Raw genomic sequence first — 22,442 nt, 5'->3', positions numbered from 1 at the left:
AACAACGAAAATGTGTCTGCAAGAAATGATATTAGATCCTCCAGTTACCATTGCTATTAGGGACAAGGAGTCCATTTCCAGAAAGTTCATCTTTCATGTGCCAGCTTTATCTCATCAGCAATAACAAGACAGCTGAGTGCTGTTTTAATCATCTGCACATCTTGTCTAACTAGAATACATAAACAGAGTCCCCAAGATTCAAAGGCTAATCTAAACCCAAGGTATCACAAATCATCACGCAAAGTTAGGAGATAGTTTAAAATAATGAGGAGCTATGAGCATAACTCATGTGCATAACTGAGTCCACAACTCAGGACACTGTTTTACAAATACCTCAAACTTTTAGGATGTCAGCAATCTAACTTAGATGGCAGCTCTGCTTGGCAGAAATTATGTTGGCTATAGACACTGGAGTCCCATGTTCTAGCATCTATATCACTATCAAGCTTTGGGATCTATAGCTATTCATTTAACCTCTCAGTTTTCTCATCTGTAAAATAAAGAGGCTGTTTCTTATGAATTATAAAGCTCTACAGGCAGAAAAATATTTCATTATAATTTGAAAGTCTTAGGTGTAATTAAGCCTATAAAAAACACCTGCCCTTTATTAGCATCGATACTTTTTCTACAAACCACTAGTGGGCAGTGTTGGGCTATCTGGTTAAGACACAACCTGCAGGGTGGGCGAAGAGATTCCTTTAGCACAGAAGAACTGCCTCTGCAACTTTTCTCAGAACTGTCAGCAGGCCACCTGCCCATTGCTACCATCACTACCTCACCTGTGCTATAAGACACACCAATCAAGTAGATCAAGAAAAGTTTGAAGAATAAAAGGCTCAACATTAGATTTCATTTTATTTTCACTGTAAGTTAATCATTAGGCCCCACTCTGATATTTTAAGTTTAATCTTTAATTAATCACTTTAATTACCATATTAATTCATTAAAATCATAATTTTTCAAAAAAGACTTAAGATCTCATTTAATAAGAACAATTATATAAATTTTTGCTTTATCCAAATAAATGTTTCTGAAAAGATGTAACTACATTTTTTATGATGACAAAAGAAATGTTCCACTTTTTAACTTCAAATTATTCAGAAAACTCACAAAAAAGCAAGAAGCCCCTCAAATACTAATGTTTTGAAAATATCACTTTATATTTTGTGGCTTATCCTTTGTGTAAGCATTTAACTTCTGCTTTTTAAAATTTATTTTTTGTTGAGGTATAGGTGATTTATAATACTAAATAAGTTTCAGGTGTACAACACAGTGATTCACAATTTTTAAAGATTATACTTCATTTATACTTATTATAAAATGTTGGTTATATTCCTTGTGCTGTACAATACATCTTTGTAGTTTGTTTCATACATAATAGTTTGTACTTCTTAATCCCCTATACTTACATTGCCCCTCTCCTCTTCTCTCTCCCTACTGGCAACCACTAGTTTGTTCTCTGTATCTGTGAGTCTGTTTTGTTATATTCACTAGTTTATTTTTAAAATTTTACATGTAAGTGATAACATACAGTATTTATCTTTCTCTGACTTATTTCACTAAGCATAACACTCTCCAAGTTCATCCATGTTGCTGCAAATGGCTAAATTTCATTTTTTATGGCTGAGTAGTATTCTATTGTGTATATATATGTATGTGTGTGTATATAAACACACAGTCACACATCTTCTTTATCAATTCATCTGTTGATGGACACAGGTTGCTTCCATATCTTGGCTATTGTAAATAATGCTGCTATAAACATTGGGGTGCATGTATCTTTTCAGATGACTATTTTTGTTTTCTTTGGATATACACCTAGGAGTGGAAGTGCTGGATTATATGGTAGTTCTATTTTTAGTTTTTTGAGGAACCTCCATTACTGTTTTCCATAGTGGCTGCATCAATTTACATTCCCATCAACAGTGTACAAGGGTTCCTTTATTTCCACAACCTTGCCAACATTTGTTATTTGTGGTCTTTCTGATGATAGCCATTCTGACAGGTGTGAAGTGCTGTCTCCTCATGGTTTTGATTTGCATTTCTCTGATGTTTAGCCATGCTGAGCATTTTTTCATGTGCCTTTTGGTCATCTGCATGTCTTCTTTGGAAAAATGTTTACACAGACCTTCTGCCTATTTTTTAATTGGGCTGTGTGTTTTTCTGATGTTGAGTTCTAAGAGTTATTTATATAGTTTGGACATTAACTCTTTGTTGGTCATATCATTTGCAAATATTTTCTCCCATTCCATAGGTTGCTTTTCAATTTGCCAATGGTTTCCTTTGCTGTGCAAAAGCTTTTAAGTTTAATTAGGTCCCATTTTTTAATGTCTGCTTTTGTTTCCTTTGCCTTAGGGGACAGATCAAAAAAATACTGCTACAAGTTATGTCAGAGTGTCCTGCCTATGTTTTCTTCTAGGAGTTTTATAGTTTATGATCTTACATTTAGGTCTTTAATACATTTTGAGTTTATTTTTGTGTATGGTGTGAAAAAATGCTCTAATTTCATTCTTACATGTAGCTGTCCAGTTTTCACAATACCACTTACAGAAGAGTCTTTCTCCATTGTATATTCTTGCCTCCTTTGTCATAGATTAATTGACCATAAGCACATGGGTTTATTTCTGGGCTCTCTATTCAGTTCCATTGGTCTATGTTTCTGTTTTTGTGCCAGTGACCTACTGTTTTGATTACTGTAGCCTTGTAGTATAGTTTGAAGTCAGGGGGCATGATTCCTCCAGCTCTGTTCTTCTTTTTCAAGATTGTTTTGGCTATTCAGGGTCTTTTGTGTTTTCATACATATTTTTAAACATTTGTTCTAGTTCTGAGAAAAATGTCATCGGTATTTTGATAGGGATTGCATTGAATCTGGAGATTGCCTTGGATAGTATGGTCATTTTAACAATATTAATTCTTCCAATACTAGAACATAATATATCTTCCCATCTGTTTGTGTCATATTCAATTCCTTTCATCAGTGTCTTATAGTTTTCTGAGTACAGGTCTTTTGTCTCCTTAGGTAGGTTTATTCCTAGGTATTTTATTCTTTTTTATGTGACTGTAAATGGGATTGCTTCCTTAATTTCTCTGATAGTTTGTTGTTACTGCATAGAAATGCAACAGATTTCTGTATATTAATGCTGTATCCTACAACTTTACCGAATTCATTAATGAGCTCTAGTAAGGTTTTGGTAGTGTCTTTAGGATTTTCTATGTATAGTATCATGCCATCTGCAAACTGTGTGACAGTTTTGCTTCTTCCTTTCCAACTTGGATTCCTTTTATTTCTCTTTCTTCCCTGATTACTGTGGCTAAGACTTCCAATACTATGTTGAATAATAGTGGCAAGAGTGGGCATCCGTGTTTTGTTCCTGATCTTACAGGGAATGCTTTCAGTTTTTCACCATTGGGTATGATGTTAGCTGTGGGCTTATCATACATGGCCTTTATTACGTTGAAGCGTGTTCCCTCTATACCCCCTTTTTGGAGAGTTTTTATAAATGGATGTTGAATTTCGTCAAAAGCTTTTTCTGCATCTACTGAGATGATCATATGGTTTTTAGTCTTTAACTTGTTAATGTGTATCACATTAATTGATTTGTGGATACCAAACCATCCTTGCATCCCTGGGACAAGTCCCACTTGATCATGGTATATTATCCTTTTAATGTATTGTTGGATTTGGCTTGCTAACATTTTGTTGAGGAGTTTTGCATCTACGTTCATAAGTGAAACTATTGTGTAATTTTTTTAATGATAGCTTTGTCTGGTTTTGGTATCAGAGTGATGTTGGCCTCAAAGAATGAGTTTAGAACCATTCCTTCCTCTGCAACTTTTTGGAATAGCTTGAGAAGGAGAGGTGTTAACTCTTCTCTAAATGTTTGGTAGAATTCACCTGTGAAGCCATCCAGTCCTAGGCTTCTGTTTGTTGGGAGTTTTTTGTTGTTGTTGTTGAATTACTGATTCAATTTCATTTTAAAGAAACTCTATACATATTGTTCTATAATTTGCTCTTCCCCCATTAATTATGTCATGAATATCTATGTCATTAATTACCTTCTCCATCATCTTTGTTAATGTCTACACAGTATTACATCACGGTCATAGAAAAAACTGAGTCAACTGCCTTTTTGGAAACTTAAGGTTCTTTCTGATTTCACAACACTGAAGTGAATATTCTTTTTTTTTTTTTTTTTTTTTCCACACACACACACTGTATTTTATTTTTACAAGAGATAAATAGACTGACACCAAGCATTGTACATGGATGACTACAACAAAAGCAAGAATGATTGCAATTACCAAACATGAAACACACTCATACTATGTCATAATACTGACATTCAGTCCAGTAATCCTCCACTGTAACAGCTCCTTTACTTTGCAGTGAAAATTGATTTGTATATTCTTTGCCTCTGAGTCCTTGTGGGATTTTTTTTTTTTTTAATTCAGACAGAAAGTCACAAAAATTATACTCATCCTCATCAGTTCACTCAGTCCCATGTAATTAATTGTTTTTTTTTTATCTTGATCTTTTGTTAGCACTTTTATGAGTTCATCAGTTTTTCATCAGAGTTCTGAAAATGCTTATTCATTCAGTTCAGCAGTACAGTCAGTTACCAGAAACCTGTACTTGTCAGAGTCTTTTCCATGAATTTCTTGAAGATGAAACCCTTTTATAGGAACATATTTGCAAAATCATCAGAGTACACCCAGAACTGTCTGTAAATGACAAAAGACTTAAAAATGACCACGGTAAAAGATTTGATGAAAGTTCATAATAATGCAGTTGACAAGAAAATTAGTTATTTCTGAGATATACATTTTAAAGTAATAACTAGGATTATTACTTATAACATTATACCAGAACATATAAGATTTTTAGAAATTTCATGTAATGTCTGAAACATTTATATTAACATATTTCCATACATATTTCCATACAAATACAAATATAAGAATTTTAGAAATTTCATGTAATATCTGAAACATTTATATTAACATATTTCCATACAAATAACCCAATGAAAGTTTAGTATTAGTTGTTTTGTTTGCATTTTTATACTGCAGGTTCTTATTAGGCATCAATTTTATACACATCAGTGTATACATGTCAATCCCAATCGCCCAATTCAGCACACCACCATCCCCACCTCACCGCAGTTTTCCCCCCTTGGTGTCCATATGTCCATTCTCTACATCTGTGTCTCAACTTCTGCCCTGCAAACTGGCTCATCTGTACCATTTTTCTAGGTTCCACATACATGCATTAATATACGATATTTGTTTTTCTCTTTCTGACTTACTTCACTCTGTATGACAGTCTCTAGATCCATCCACGTCTCAACAAATGACTCAATTTCATTCCTTTTTATGGCTGAGTAATATTCCATTGTATATATGTACCACATCTTCTTTATCCATTCGTCTGTTGATGGGCATTTAGGTTGCTTCCATGACCTGGCTATTGTAAATAGTGCTGCAATGAACATTCGGGTGCATGTGTTTTTTTGAATTACGGTTTTCTCTGGGTATATGCCCAGTAGTGGGATTGCTGGGTCATATGGTAATTCTATTTTTAGTTTTTTAAGGAACCTCCATATTGTTCTCCATAGTGGCTGTATCAATTTACATTCCCACCAACTGTGCAAGAGGGTTCCCTTTTCTCCACACCCTCTCCAGCATTTGTTGTTTGTAGATTTTCTGATGATGCCCATTCTAACAGGAGTGAGGTGATACCTCATTGTAGTTTTGATTTGCATTTCTCTAATAATTAGTGATGTTGAGCATCTTTTCATGTGCCTCGTGGCTGTCTGTATGTCTTCTTTGGAGAAATGTCTATTTAGGTCTTCTGCCCATTTTTGGATTGGGGTGTTTGTTTCTTTGATATTGAGCTGAATGAGCTGTTTATATATTTTGGAGATTAATCCTTTGTCCGTTGATTCATTTGCAAATATTTTCTCCCATTCTGAGGGTTGTCTTTTCGTCTTGTTTATGGTTTCCTTTGCTGTGCAAAAGCTTTGAAGTTTCATTAGGTCCCACTTGTTTATTTTTGTTTTTATTTCCATTACTCTAGGAGGTGGATCAAAAAAGATCTTGCTGTGATTTATGTCAGAGTGTTCTTCCTATGTTTTCCTCTAAGAGTTTTATAGTGTCCAGTCTTATATTTAGGTCTCTAATCCATTTTGAGTTTATTTTTGTGTATGGTGTTAGGGAGTATTCTAATTTCATTCTTTTACATGTAGCTGTCCAGTTTTCCCAGCACCACTTATTGAAGAGACTGTCTTTTCTCCATTGTATATCTTTGCCTCCTTTGTCATAGATTAGTTGACCATAGGTGCGTGGGTTAATCTCTGGGCTTTCTATCTTGTTCCATTGATCTATGTTTCTGTTTTTGTGCCAGTACCATATTGTCTTGATTACTGTAGCTTTGTAGTATAGTCTGAAGTCAGGGAGTCTGATTCCTCCAGCTCCATTTTTTTGCCTCAAGACTGCTTTGGCTATTCGGGGTCTTTTGTGTCTCCATACAAATTTTAAGATGATTTGTTCTAGCTCTGTAAAAAATGCCATTGGTAATTTGATAGGGATTGCATTGAATCTGTAGATTGCTTTGGGTAGTATACTCATTTTCACAATGTTGATTCTTCCAATCCAAGAACATGGTATATCTCTCCATCTGTTGGTATCATCTTTAATTTCTTTCATCAGTGTCTTATAGTTTTCTGCATACAGGTCTTTTGTCTCCCTAGGTAGGTTTATTCCTAGGTATTTTATTCTTTTTGTTGCAATGGTAAATGGGAGTGTTTCCATAATTTCTCTTTCAGATTTTTCATCATTAGTGTATAGGAATGCAAGAGATTTCTGTGCATTAATTTTGTATCCTGCAACTTTGCCATATTCATTAATTAGCTCTAGCAGTTTTCTGGTGGCAGTTTTAGGATTCTCTATGTATAGTATCATGTCATCCGCAAACAGTGACAGTTTTACTTCCTCTTTTCCAATTTGTATTCCTTTTATTTCTTTTTCTTCTCTGATTGCCGTGGCTAGGACTTCCAGAACTATGTTGAATAATAGTGGTGAGAGTGGACATCCTTGTCTCGTTCCTGATCTTAGAGGAAATGCTTTCAGTTTTTCACCATTGAGAATGATGTTTGCTGTGGGTTTGTCATATATGGCCTGTATTATGTTGAGGTAGGTTCCCTCTATGCCCACTTTCTGGAGAGTTTTTATCATAAATGGGTGTTGAATTTTGTCAAAAGCTTTTTCTGCATCTATTGAGATGATCATATGGTTTTTATTCTTCAATTTGTTAATATGGTGTATCACATTGATTGATTTGCGTATATTGAAGAATCCTTGCATCCCTGGGATAAATCCCACTTGATCGTGGTGTATGATCCTTTTAATGTGTTGTTGGATTCTGTTTGCTAGTATTTTGTTGAGGATTTTTGCATCTATATTCATCAGTGATATTGGTCTGTAATTTTCTTTTTTTGTAGTGTCTTTGTCTGGTTTTGGTATCAGGGTGATGGTGGCCTCATAGAATGAGTTTGGGAGTGTTCCTTCCTCTGCAATTTTTTGGAAGAGTTTGAGAAGGGTGGGTGTTAGCTCTTCTCTAAATGTTTGATAGAATTCACCTGTGAAGCCATCTGGTCCTGGACTTTTGTTTGTTGGAAGATTTTTAATCACAGTTTCAATTTCATTACTTGTGATTGGTCTGTTCATATTTTCTGTTTCTTCCTGATTCAGTCTTGGAAGGTTATACCTTTCTAAGAATTTGTCCATTTCTTCCAGGTTGTCCATTTTATTGGCATAAAGTTGCTTATAGTAGTCTCTTAGGATGTTTTGTATTTCTGCGGTGTCTGTTGTAACTTCTCCTTTTTCATTTCTGATTTTATTGATTTGAGTCCTCTCCCTCTTTTTCTTGATGAGTCTGGCTAATGGCTTATCAATTTTGTTTATCTTCTCAAAGAACCAACTTTTAGTTTTATTGATCTTTGCTATTGTTTTCTTTGTTTCTATTTCATTTATTTCTGCTCTGATCTTTATGATTTCTTTCCTTCTGCTAACTTTGGGTTTTGTTTGTTCTTCTGTCTCTAGTTTCTTTAGGTGTAAGGTTAGATTGTTTACTTGAGATTTTTCTTGTTTCTTTAGGTAGGCTTGTATAGCTATAAACTTCCCTCTTAGAACCGCTTTTGCTGCATCCCATAGGTTTTGGGTCGTCGTGTTTTCATTGTCATTTGTCTCTAGGTATTTTTTTATTTCCTCTTTGATTTCTTCAGTGATCTCTTGGTTATTTAGTAACGTATTGTTTAGCCTCCATGTGTTTGTCTTTTTTACGTTTTTTTCCCTGTAATTCATTTCTAATCTCATAGCGTTGTGGTCAGAAAAGATGCTTGGTATGATTTCAATTTTCTTAAATTTACTGAGGCTTGATTTGTGACCCAAGATGTGATCTATCCTGGAGAATGTTCCGTGTGCACTTGAGAAGAACGTGTAATCTGCTGTTTTTGGATGGAATGTCCTATATATATCAATTATATCTATCTGGTCTATTGTGTCATTTAAAGCTTCTGTTTCCTTATTTATTTTCATTTTGGATGATCTGTCCATTGGTGTAAGTGAAGTGTTAAAGTCCCCCACTATTATTGTGTTACTGTCGATTTCCTCTTTTATAGCTGTTAGCAGTTGCCTTATGTATTGAGGTGCTCCTATGTTGGGTGCATATATATTTATAATTGTTATATCTTCTTCTTGGATTGATCCCTGGATCATTATGTAGTGTCCTTCCTTGTCTCTTGTAACATTCTTTATTTTAAAGTCTATTTTATCTGATATGAGTATTGCTACTCCAGCTTTCTTTTGATTTCCATTTGCATGGAATATCTTTTTCCATCCCCTCACTTTCAGTCTGTATGTGTCCCTAGGTCTAAAGTGGGTCTCCTGTAGACAGCATATATATGGGTCTTGTTTTTGTATCCATTCAGCCAGTCTATGTCTTTTGGTTGGGGCATTTAATCCATTCACGTTTAAGGTAATTATCGATATGTATGTTCCTATGACCATTTTCTTAATTGTTTTGGGTTTGTTTTTGTAGGTCCTTTTCTTCTCTTGTGTTTCCCACTTAGAGAAGTTCCTTTAGCATTTGTTGTAGAGCTGGTTTGGTGGTGCTGAATTCTCTTAGCTTTTGCTTGTCTGTAAAGCTTTTGATTTCTCCATCAAATCTAAATGGGATCCTTGCCGGGTAGAGTAATCTTGGTTGTAGGTTCTTCCCTTTCATCACATTAAGTATATCATGCCACTCCCTTCTGGCTTGCAGAGTTTCTGCTGAGAAATCAGCTGTTAACCTTATGGGAGTTCCCTTGTATGTTATTTGTCGTTTTTCCCTTGCTGCTTTCAATAATTTTTCTTTGTCTTTAATTTTTGCCACTTTGATTACTATGTGTCTCGGCGTGTTTCTCCTTGGGTTTATTCTGTATGGGACTCTCTGCGCTTCCTGGACTTGGGTGGCTATTTCCTTTCCCATGTTAGGGAAGTTTTCGACTATAATCTCTTCAAATATTTTCTCTGGTCCTTTCTCTCTCTCTTCTCCTTCTGGGACCCCTATCATGCGAATGTTGTTGCGTTTAATGTTGTCCCAGAGGTCTCTTAGGCTGTCTTCATTTCTTTTCATTCTTTTTTCTTTAGTCTGTTCCGCAGCAGTGAATTCCACCATTCTGTCTTCCAGGTCACTTATCCGTTCTTCTGCCTCAGTTATTCTGCTATTGATTCCTTCTAGTGTAGTTTTCATTTCAGTTATTGTATTGGTCATCTCTGTTTGTTTGTTCTTTAATTCTTCTAGGTCTTTGTTAATCATTTCTTGCATCTTCTCAATCTTTGCCTCCATTCTTATTCCGAGGTCCTGGATCATCTTCACTATCATTATTCTGAATTCTTTTTCTGGAAGGTTGCCTATCTCCACTTCATTTAGTTGTTTTTCTGGGGTTTTTTCTTGTTCCTTCATCTGGTACATAGCCCTCTGCCTTTTCATGTTGTCTATCTTTCTGTAACTGTGGTTTTTGGTCCACAGGCTGCAGGATTGTAGTTTTTCTTGCTTCTGTTGTCTGCCCTCTGGTGGTTGAGGCTATCTAAGAGGCTTGATGGGAGGCTCTGGTGGTGGGTAGAGCTGACTGTTGCTGTGGCGGTCAGAGCTCAGTAAAACCTTAATCCACTTGACTGTTGATGGGTGGGGCTGGGTTCCCTCCCTGTTGCTGTGGCGTCAGAGCTCAGTAAAACCTTAATCCACTTGACTGTTGATGGGTGGGGCTGGGTTCCCTCCCTGTTGGTTGTTTTGCCTGAGGCAACCCAACACTGGAGCCTACCCGTGCTCTTTGGTGGGGTTAATGGCAGACTCTGGGAGGGCTCACGCCAAGGAGAACTTCCCAGAACCTCGGCTGCCAGTGTCCTTATCCCCACGGTGAAACAGAGCCACCACTTGCCTCTGCAGGAGACCCCCCAACACCAGCAGGTAGGTCTGGTTCAGTCTCCCCCAGGGTCACTGCTCCTTCCCCTGGGTCCCGATGCACACATTACTTTGTGTGTGCCCTCCAAGAGTGGGGTCTCTGTTTCCCCCAGTCCTGTCAAAGTCCTGCAATCAATTCCCACTAGGCTTCAAAGTCTGATTCTCTAGGAATTCCTCTTCCCGTAGCCGGACCCCCAGGTTGGGAAGCCTGATGTGGGGCTCAGAACCTTCACTCCAGTGGGTGGACTTCTGTGGTATAAGTGTTCGCCAGTCTGTGAGTGACCCACCCACCAGTTATGGGATTTGATTTTACTCTGATTGCGCCCCTCCTACCGTCTCACTGTGGCTTCTCCTCTGTCCTTGGACGTGGGGTATCCTCCTTGGTGAAGTCCCGGGTCTTCCTGTCAATGATTGTCCAGCAGCCAGTTTTGATTCTGGTGCTCTCGCAAGAGGGAGTGAGAGCACATCCTTCTACTCCGCCATCTTGGTTAATCCACCTGAAGTGAATATTCTTATTGATAAGTTTCTATACACATTTTTGATATCTAAGCATAACGTAAGGTTTAAAAAATCAGGCAACAATTACAGATGTTTCAATGTTCAGATGTCTTCATTTGAAGACATTTCAGACAGCCTGTTTTAAGTCGATTCCTGGGTATTTGAAGAAGCTTTGGGGTAACTGTTTTCTAATCTTGATTTTTACCAACTCGGATACTGTCTTAGTCCATTTGGGATGCTATAATAGAATACATAGACTGGGTGGCTTAAACAACGAACATTTATTTCTCATAGTTCTGAAGGCTGGGAAGTCCAAAAGCAGAGTGCCAGAGGATTCAAGGTCTGGTGAGGTCCACTGCCTGGTTCATAGATGGCCATCTTCTTGCTGTATCCTCACATGGCAGAAGGGGGCAGGAGCCCTCTAGAGTCTTTTTTTTAAGGGTACTAGTCTCATTTACAGGAGCTTCACACTCATGCCTAATCACCTCCCAAGGGCCCCATCTCCAAATAACATCATCTTGGGGGTTAATTTGGAAGGGGTGGGACACAAACATTCAGCCTATAGCAGATGCTTTGGTTTAAGTTACTGTAAAAGAATCATAAAGTATATGTCCTGGATCCATGTACCCCCATCCACTATTCCCATACAAATCTGGTTAATACTCCTCTCCAGCCAGGATTCAGTAGAGACTTGGATTTAAATCCAGATTGAATTACTTATTACTATGTACTATGAACCCTTGAGCCTGAGATTTAACCTCTTTAAACCTTAATGTCTTCATTTGTCAACTGGGAATTGTAACAGCCTATAACTTACCAGGTTCTTGCAAGGAGTAAATAAGCTAAAGCGTGAAAAGCATTCAGGACAGGGTCTGACACAAGTACTATGAAATATGTGGTAAATATTGTTATTATTTTGTTCATTCAGAATTTATTGTCTGTTCGTGTGCTAGGTCTAAGGGGTAAAACCCTGTACCTGACACTCTTTCTGCCCTTATACTGGGTATGTGCTAATGAGGATACACATCCAAGTCAGTTACAATACAGTGTAATAAGGGCCATGTAGAATCAGGCAAGAGCTATGGATGCAAAGAAGAGGACCACTCAACACTAATGTGTGAGGCAAGGGAAAGTTCCCAGAAGAAACGACACTTCAGCTGCAGGATGGTTGAAGTAAGAAGCAGTGTTGCTAGGAATGTGAAAAGTCCTGGGGGAAAAAATCAGGAATAGAGTGACTGCATAAATTAAAGCTGAGTGTATAAGAGTCACCATGTTGAAGACTTTGTATTCTATTTTTAAAAACAGTGATTAGTAAAGCATTTTAGGCAGGAAACGGCAAGATTCTATTTCCTTTTGAGAAAGGTCTATAGCTACAGAATGAAGAATAGACTGAAAAGACAAGACTGCAGGTAGAGAGCAGTTAGAAAGATGTTGTAGAAATTCAAGTGAAATAATGGTGGCTCACAGGTACCAGCAATGGGGACTTACAGAAGCAGACACATGCAAAAGAATTTTATAACTTAGAGTATGAGGCAAGAAAGGAAGGTTACAGGAGAGGGTGAATTCAGGATATTTATTTCTCTAACCCGGGCAACTTGGTAGAGAATATAGAAAAAGGAAGGGGTTTGGTCAGAGGGTGATAGTGAGTTGAACTTTAGGTATACTGAATTTACTGCACACAGACAGCCACGTGTGGAAATGTCCAATAGTCAGGTAACGTTATTAGTCTCAAGCTCTAGAGAGCCAAAGAATTGGAGGTGCAGATTTTGAATACATAAGTGCATAGATGGTACTGTGGCCAACGGAACCAATGAGATCACCCTAGAGGAGGATGTAGCATGAGAAGACCTAGAAAAAACTCTAATGGTCAAGACTTAAGAGGAACAGGAGGCCACAAGGGAGGTACTGGAAATAGGAGAGGAAGACTAAAAGCATGCTTTGCCATGGAAATTAAAAAGGGTGTTTAAAGAAGAAAAAAGTGGTTAAGCATACCAAATGCTGCCAAGAGGTAGAAATCAAGAAGTGAAGCAAAATAAGGATTGAAAAAGGTTTGAGGAGGAATGTGGATGTTTATTGCGGTGGCATAGTGTTTGAAGAGAAAGGGGGAATCCACATAGCAGACTGGGGATACCTGTCTGACTGCTCAAACCTCTAGAAATTACCAAAAAAAAAAAAAAAAAAGGTATTTAAAAAAAATCTATAGCAGCAATGAAAAACGAGGGAATCATTAATGGAATAGAAATGATGAAGAAAACGTACGCAGGGAAGGAGTTACATGAAAGGCGGAAGCAGTTCTGAGGGTACTCTGAGCTTGGAAATTTCGCAAGTATGAAGACAGACAAGGGAAAGGGCACTGTCCGCTTGTTTTTAGAGCCCTTCAACCACTTTATCTTGCTTATGTCAAATAACAGCCAGCAGAGTCATCTAACAGCTATAAGAAAAATGACTGTAAGTCCTTGGATTAGGGGGGCAACGTAATGCCCTGCGCGGCCAGCTACACTTCAGAGGAACAAGGAGCACTCCTCACAGAAGAAGACATTAGTGACGCCTTCTGCCTTGCAGCCTCTCCTCACAATTACTGGAGGCTGCTACAGTAACAGATGCTAGCAGAGAAAGTTAAGTCAAAGACAAACACACAACCCGGAATGACCACATAGTTAAGTAAAATCGTGCCCTGAAATATAAGCCTTGGCCTAAATATGCAGAAGAACTCCTGAGGAAATAGAACTGAAAGTTCTTTTAAAAGAAGTATAATTAATATCTTCAGAAGCATTAAACAGAAAGATCCATGTAGCAAAAGTAAGCTTACCCATGTAGCAAACGTCGGCTTTTGTGAAAAAAGAATTGAAAAGAAGTATAATTAATATCTTCAGAAGCATTAAACAGAAAGGTCCATGTAGCAAAAGTAGGCTTACCCATGTAGCAAACATCGGCTTTTGTGAAAAAAGAATTGATTAGAACAAATAAACTTTTAAATATTGTAACTGAAATCGTCAGGGGAACCACTGACTGAAACCGCCCGCCCTGGCCACGTCCAATAGTAGCCACTAGAATGCGTTACCTTAAACAGGAGGTCCTGGTAAGGAACACAGAACTAACAAGCCACCACCAACCGGAAGAACTCAGGAAAGGTCAAAAGGGGGCAGGAGACGCCGGTCCACATGTCCTCCCAGAAGCCTTCTCACTGGAATTGATCTTGGCTGAACGATGCGCGTGCCACCGGGAAGGACCCTGAGTCAGAGTGTTTGGCCAGAGATAACCTGGAAACTAATCCCATCACCATAACACCCGAGACAGTGAGCCACGTGGCGGAGCAGTTCTCCGGGGCTCCCTTATTCTCCTGCTTTTCACCTGGGCGCCCCTTCCCAATAAAGTCTCTTGCTTTGTCAGCACATGTGTCTCCTCGGACAATTCACTTCCAAGCGTTAGGCAAGAGCCCACTCTCGGGGCCTGGAAGGGGTCCCCCTTCCTGCAACAAAATGAAACTAAGAACACTTAGAGTAGAACACTTCAGAGTAGATACAACTGAAGAATAGACACAGATGAAGAACAAATTAGTGAACCAGAGCACAATGCAAAAGGTCAAAGTAATGGAGAGTGGGAGGCAGTGAAGAATGAGAGACTGAAGACAGCCAGTACAGACAACTTAAAAATAAAATGGCTAGGGAGTTCCCTGGTGCTCCAGTGGTTAGGACTTGGCGCTTTCACTGCCATGGCCTGGGTTCAGGACCACAAGGAAGAACGAATTAGTTATTTGATCAGGCACTACCAGCTCAGCTGTGTTTTAAAAACAGGCTCTTATTCACGAGAGTTCAGGGCCTTTCTCTTCAAGGTGCCACATTTTTCTGCTTCTGCTGAGCTGGCCCTGTGATGGCAAACTCCTGCGGAATCCCTTCTGAGTACTGGAAAAGACCCAGGAATGCTGGGACTGACTGGCCATAGGGCTTAGTGTTTATACCCTAGAGGCCCGTCCTCCATACTGTTAGTGACAACGCAGCCTGGCTGGCCCAGGCCCTTTTCCCTAGGACTTAGAAGAACTAAAGGAAAGTAAAAATCAAAGCAGGAGCTTGCCAGGTGGAGCTGGACACTCTCTATTATTTTCCTGTCACTATAGGAGAGGTGTGGCCCAGTGTCACCTACAGGTCCCAACAGGAAAATCTTTCCCCACTGCACTGCCTCTCCCCAGCAGTACCTCCTACAGTCCTCTTTCTGCCTAGCAATGATAGTAAGTACTGCCATTCTAAACAGCAATGCACTGGGATGCAGTCTAGCAGTGAGGAGGAGGTTTGCTCTGCAGAACGACCCCCAGTCTGTTGTTTCTGAAGAACAGGTCCATAAGAAGCAGTAAGCAGAGAACCAGAAGATGGGCAGTGCAGTAAGGCCTGCCCCTAAACAGGGCCAGGACTCACAGACCACACATCAACAAGCTCTCTGGCGTTGCTTGCTAGACCATGGAACTGTGAGAAAGCAAGTCAAGGGGAAGGCTGGAACGGTTTCAAAGTAAATATTTTGCCAGCAGAACCACAAGCCTGTTAACTCCCGAGGTGCCTCCCAGGCAGGAAAAGCAGTACCAAAAGGGAATTGGTGCAGCTCCGGAAGGGAAGTCCTCCCGGTGCTCATCTCACACGCGGCTGTGGGCAAGACAAGCTAAAACAGCTTTACTTCCCCGTCAGGGAGCCCCAAGGGCTGTGTGTGTGTGTGCTCTATGAACCTGCAGCCACGCGGTGATTTCCCTTCTTCCCTACTTCAAATGGGAACTTCTACTGTGATTTTCCTGTTTCCTCTCCCTTCCACTACTTATTATTGGACACAAGTATATTTCTTACCATGTAGAATCTCATGAACCTAACTCAGAGGGATATATATTATTCAAAGACCTTGGATCTAAAACCAAATGCAGGGCTTCCCTGGAGGTGCAGTGGTTGAGAATCCGCCTGCCAACGCAGGGGGCACGGGTTCGAGCCCTGGTCCGGGAAGATCCCACATGCCGCGGAGGAACTAAGCCCACGCGCCACAACTACTGAACCTGCACTCTACAGCCCGTGAGCCACAGCTACTGAGCCTGTGAGCCACAACTACTGAAGCCCGCGCACCTAGAGCCCGTGCTCTGCAACACGAGAAGCCACCTCAATGAGACGCCCGCACACCACAATGAAGAGTAACCCCTGCTCACTACAACTAGAGAAAGCCCGTGCGCAGCAACAAAGACCCAACGCAGCCAAAAATAAATAAATTTACTAAAAAATAAATAAATAAAATAAAAGCAAATGCAGGAATTATATGAGAATTTGGAATTTGGGCTGTCTTCTGTTAAGGAGGAATAGTTACATTATGTTTTAAGTTATATTATTTATATAAATTACATATTTATATATAACAAATATAATGTTTAAATTACATTAAAATTAATATCAATTCTACATAATTATATATTAAATAAAATTAATTATACTATTAATTTTAATAATTTTATTAATTTTAAATTAAATTAAAATTAACTTTATTCATTTATTAATAATTTTAATAAATTATATTATATACACATATGCTGCTGAGCAGCTAAGGAGCTGAATGGAGAAGTCCTGTATCCTTTGAAAATCCATTCCTTCCCAACACTCCATTCACATGGTTTAGGTTGGAGTTACCCCAACACTGGATCTGGGAGTGGTAAACGTAACCCATATCTGGCCAAACAATATACTAACCCACACAAGCCAATCAAGGTCTTCCCTAGAACATTTTCTAGAAGTACAGGAAGCACTAACTGAAGAGATATTGTAAGCCTAGAGCTACTAGTGGCCATATTTGCCACTTGAGCTTCAAAAATCAGGCCAACCCAAAGGAAAGCAAAGTTGGAAAATAAAATGGTCCTGAGGACACTGTTTAAACCTCTAGGACCACCCATGCCTAAACCCAACATTACCTATAAACTTTGTAGTTATATGAATAAATATAACCTTTTTCTGAAGTTAGATTGAATTAGGGTGCCACCTACTGTGATCAAAAGAGGTCTTATAATCAAACTAAGTAATGGAAAAGTAAACTATAAATCAGGATTTAGGTGTTCTGTATCATTGAATGGGATGTAAAATATGCTAGAGAGAAATAACACTGGCAACATGAAGCCCTCTACTTTTTAGGGAGTATCCTAGAAAAAAATGGCTTATTAGAGAAAATGACTAACTTAAGCATCATATTAATGAAGTATTAATGTCAGAGTGTCTGGATATTGGAGTGCAACAAAATTAAGACATATGTGGAGTATGGTATGGGACAAATGGGCTAAAACACATCAATACCCCACGTTGGGACTTCAAAATGCTGAAACTGCTGAGCCAGTGCTCGGTGGTGTGGTCCGTGGTGACGGGTTTCTTAAATTTAAGAAATGGGTATTTTCCCAGAGGACTCACCCTGTTGTTATGGGAAACCCTGGGACCCTCTGCTATTACCACATAGTGATCTTAGTTCTCATGGAAATCAGATGAATTGGTAGATCGTGAAAACTATCTCTTGTTCTTCCAACTACATACTGCAATTATCTGTCTGTCCCTTCTGAGGGTACATAATGCTACAAAGAAAGTGAATGTATAATGCTTGCGAAATTATTATGAAATAGCCTTCTTTCTGTCTGCAAAACATGCTTGGTCTTTATATATACATTAAAAATAGTGTAAGAGAAAAAAATAGTGTAAGAGACCCGAGAACCTTCCACTGGGTCCCTGCAACTGTTCCTCTCCACTCCCTTCTACATATGACCTTAGCCCCTTGTTGTTCTCCACTGCTCTTGATAAAATCCATGCCCAAACCATGGCTATGAATCAGCACAAACTATTCCTCTCTCTTAGGAGAACACCCTTGACTAATTTTCCAAACCATCTAAATGTTAAGTGACCCTTCGTGCTAAACTCTATACAATTTTGCCCTCCTCCCCCATGTCAGAATGTTCCATTGGACCTTCTCAGGGCCAGCATTTTAGAATAAAGATTTATGCTAATAGTGCTCTGGGTGGTTACTGTCTACAACAAAAGATAGGGGGAAACAATCCCTTTCCCTTCAATATACTGCATGAGATAAGAAAGTTTTGATTTAATATCACCCCAGGTCCACAATTTCTTTCCCAAAGAAAGCAAGAAAGAATACTTCCTTCCAGAGCAGGCAAAGTCTTGTCTGATGGTAGCAGACCTGCAATCTGACCCCTCAGACCAATTGAACTGATATCATTTTAAACCCATTTGAAGACTTTAAACCCATTTGGCCTCAGAGAGAGGCGAGTGTGCACATAATATCTGAATATACCTGGGAATAAAAGAGAAGAAAAACCTTGTAGACGAGTCAAAAGCAGTCTTATGGCAAGAAAGGAAAAGTTAGATGAAATAAAGGAAAGGTCTAGCTCAGGAAAAAAAAAAAAGTTAATCCTACATTTTAGGGAACAAAAACACCAGATCTCTGGGGCTCCAACTACCTTTCAGCAGCTGATCTAGAGAAAGTGCTTGGGAACGCAAATTCCCTGGACATAATGGTGCATCTAGACAATCTCATTATATTTGTTAACTCTTTGGAAGAACAAGAGAAGAGACTTTAAAGCAGTAGACCAGGGCTTCCCTGGTGGCGCAATGGTTAAGAATCCGCCTGCTAGTGCAGGGGACAGGAGTTTGAGCCCTGGTCTAGGAAGATCCCACATGCTGCGGAGCAACTAAGCCTGTGCGCCACAACTACTGAGCCTGCGCTCTAGAGCCCATGCTCTGCAACAAGAGAAGCCACCGCAATGAGAAGCCCATGCCCCGCAACGAAGAGTAACCCCCGCTCGCTGCAGCTAGAGAAAGCCCACACGCAGCAACGAAGACCCAATGCAGCCAAAAATAAATAAATAAATTAATAATAAATAAATAAAAATAAAGCAGTAGACCATCTCAAAGAGGCGAATCTGAAACTTCGCCGTGGTAGTCGCCAATTGTACTGTATCTACTGTATCCCTGTTAAACATGTGGGGCACTTGTTATCTCAGCCAAAGGCAAACACAAAATCCCTTGGAAGACTTGCTCAAACACTGGCCCTGTCCTATGAACTTTAGAAAACTAGAGATCTTATACCTGGGAGTTATCAGTGGGCTGTTGTTGTTTTTTAAGGATTTGGATTTCCAATTCCTCTCACTATTTTGACTTGAAGCTACACTTTCACCTTGTCTTCTCTCTCCTCTGATGACCCCCAGCAGCCTTGGGCACTGGAAGAGGAGTGGAGTCATTCTATCCTGGTCCCACTGGGAGAAGAAGCCTGCAGGCAAGCATTCTATGCGTAAGTGGATTGACTTCTCAGTGTCACTCACTGTACCAACATCTGACCTACATATGACACACTCACATCTGTTTGGAAGGCTTAGGGGCAGTGCAATATGATTCCAGAGAAGAAAAGAACAGGAACAGGTGGTTGCCTTTGCTAGTTGAGGGCCTATGGAATTACAGAGCTTTGTACTCCACTTACAAACCAGAATTTTTAGGGAATTCCCTGGCAGTCCAGTAGTTAGGACTCCTTGCTTCCACTGCCATGGGCCCAAGTTCAATCCCTAGTTGGGGAATGGGGAATCAAGATTTTGTAAGACACGTGGTACAGCCAAAAAAAAAAAAAAGTACAAACTAGAATCTTTAGCACTGGAGTGGGCTATTAGATATAAATTTACGGAATGAAGAGGTACCATTTCAAGTGTGGGCTCATAACTACTCCCTTATCTTCCTATTCTGTGTAAATTGGATGCTTCCCAGGACTACTGTAAGGTGGTATTCTCGAACTATAACTTCAGCATCTATATTCAGTCTGGGGTAACCATGGAGATTCATGTGTCCCACCAGCAAGGGCATCAGAACAGTATGGAATACTGGAGGAGAGAGAAAGTGGCGAGTAGACAGGTACCCGACAACCCACGCCTCTGTACCTGGGCACGTATAGAGCCCTAAATTATATAATCCTAACCCTACTGTATCTCAGATAGAGGTTGAGGACTGGTCAAAGTCTGTCTGGAACATCTGAAGCTTCAGATGTGGTGAAGGGAGAACTGAGTCCTACTTGTGAGGATGAAATGGGAATAAAAGCATTCTTGAAAACAAAGGCTGTGGGTGCAGCTGGCACCTCCTCAGAAATGCTGCCCATGGGAGGCTGAGGTCTATGCATCTTAACTTTGGACACTTGGGGAACAGAGGCACCCCGAGAGCTCATGTAGAAATACTTCTTCTCCAGGACAAAGAGAGCTGAGTGTCTTGACTAAAATGTGACTCTGGTGGCCAGTGCATTCATTTCAGCTTATTACCCACCACAGTGGGCTATCCAGGCTAATTTTAACGAACAAACTCATAGAATTCATATCCATGAAGCTTTTTCATAAAATCAAAGAGTAAAATCTGTATACACACGTTTGTTAGTGGATCAATCACTTTACTTCCTACCCTCAAGAAGGCCAAATTCTAGCTTAGACATTATGGGGAAAAATATCTCTGCTTTACTCTATGTGGTCAAGGGGGTAAGACTGAGAGGTGGTTACTAAAGAAATGTCTCATTTGGCAGGGCTTTTTTAAAAAAAAAGTCTATTCCCATTTATCCTCAGAAGAACCCCAATCCTGAGAATTTTAATAGAACTTCATCGACAATGAATGTGAGCAACTCTGCATATAGAAAATAACAATGGAGCCAATGTGTGGGTTGCCATGCTTACAAGGCCACCAGGAATTACCAGCTGCATGACGGCCTCACCTTTTTTGATTTCTGAATATGTGCCCTGCTTCCATTAAACAATTTTAGGGTAAGTGACAAGGTGTCAGAGCTATTAAGCTGGGGCTGAGCTGGGGGAATGAACATCTTACCCCTTGGGCAGTTCAGCACATCACTGACATACAGAAAAGACAAGTTACTCATGTGCAGCAACAGGAATGGCAAGCCAGATATTGGTTCCAGAAATGTCACTTGTGCGTTCCAGACATATAAACAACTGACTACTGGAAGCTTATCATATGTAGTGGTGGACAGGTTAGGTTCCCTGGGGTGGATGATGTCAGAGACCATGGTCAGGATTACCTTGGTAAGGCATTTTAGTAAGCTCCTGCCCACAGGAAGAAGGTAGGGAGAAAACACACCCTGCCCAAGGCACTGACATTAACATCCAAGACACAAATTGGAGGGATTACTCTAAATAGTGTCAGAAAGTGACCCTGCTCTCCCCACCACCACCTAAAAGAAACAGGGGGCTACAGATAAGAAGAAAAAGGGAGGAGATGATGGGAGATGGAGTGACTCCTTAGATCGAGATAGTGCAGTGGCAACATGGAAGACAGAGGAGTGCATTCATCTCCACAGATCTTGATCTAGTAGTGGTGGTGCTTAGACATGAGAAACAAGGTCAAAAAATGTGCCTAAATTAAAGATCTTGAGATGGGAAGATTATCCTGGATTATCAGAGCAGCCCAATATAATTACAAGAGTCCTTATAAGAGGGAGGCAGGAGGGTCATAGTGAAAGAAAGAGATAAGACAAGAGAGAGATCATGAGCTAAGCAACTTGAGCAGCCTCTAGAAGCCAGAAAAGGCAGGAAACTACAGTCTCTCCTAGAGCCTCCAGAAGGAACGCAGCCCTGTGGATCCATTTCAGACATCTGACCTCCAGAGTTGTAAGATAATAAATGTGGGTTGTTCTAAGTCACTTAAGTTTGTGGTAATTCACTACAGCAGCAATAGGAAAATAACACGTGGCTTGAACTTCAAAATCTGGAATTGTGGCTAACTGCTCCATCTCTTAAGGTGGTGGAGTCTATGAGATCTCTCAATCTCAGCTTCTTTTTCCAAGATGGTGTAATTTTGCCTCCCCTCTTATCGTAAGCTTTCTCCGCTACCCTTGCCTTCTTTGCAACATCCTAGTCTTATCACGCATGTGAGTTTGGGCTGGTGGATGGCTGGTCTAGCATTCATTGTGCGTGAATCTGTTCCCCAACTGACTTGGTCTCCATACCTTAGTTCAAATCTCCAAGATTTAATCGGTCCAGCTTGAGCTACCTGAACAACCCTGACCCAATCATCTATGGCCTGCAATGGTAATGACTTGTCACCTGGTAAAAAAACTTACTCCTGAAGGGTGGAGAGGAAATTACAAACCTAGCAAACATAACAGGTGAAACGACTGAGTGGCAAAGCTGTCTGATGGGACATCTGTTTAGCTATCGAAGTCACCCGGTGTGATGGCAGGACTGAAGATAGAGAGGAAGCCAGTAAATAAGAGGGGTGACCAGGCAGCCAGTAGACGTCAGAAAAAAAAAGAGGGTAGGCAGTGGTAGATCCAGTTGGCATGTATATCAAGAGAAAGTTATTTTTACATAAGAGTAAGGGGATAGTAATCCATGAGTAAAAATTGGAGGTCCCTATTTTCTACCATCCTGAGTTACAAGGGGAGTGAGGAAAGAAAGCTGAAA

At 39.8% G+C, this 22,442-nt stretch overlaps 1 long non-coding RNA gene across 1 annotated transcript in view; it reads left to right on the top strand.

Moving 5' to 3' along the window:
• LOC309661903 overlaps positions 1-22,442 on the top strand; it is a 1,098,809-nt gene that overhangs the window by 860,403 nt on the left and 215,964 nt on the right. The window lies entirely within an intron of this gene.

This window comes from Balaenoptera physalus (genome assembly GCF_965194825.1).
Source record: "Balaenoptera physalus genome assembly, chromosome: 5".
Lineage (NCBI taxonomy): Eukaryota > Metazoa > Chordata > Mammalia > Artiodactyla > Balaenopteridae > Balaenoptera > Balaenoptera physalus.
The sequence above is the reverse complement of the archived record's forward strand: the minus strand, read 5'-3'. Positions and strand labels throughout refer to the sequence as shown.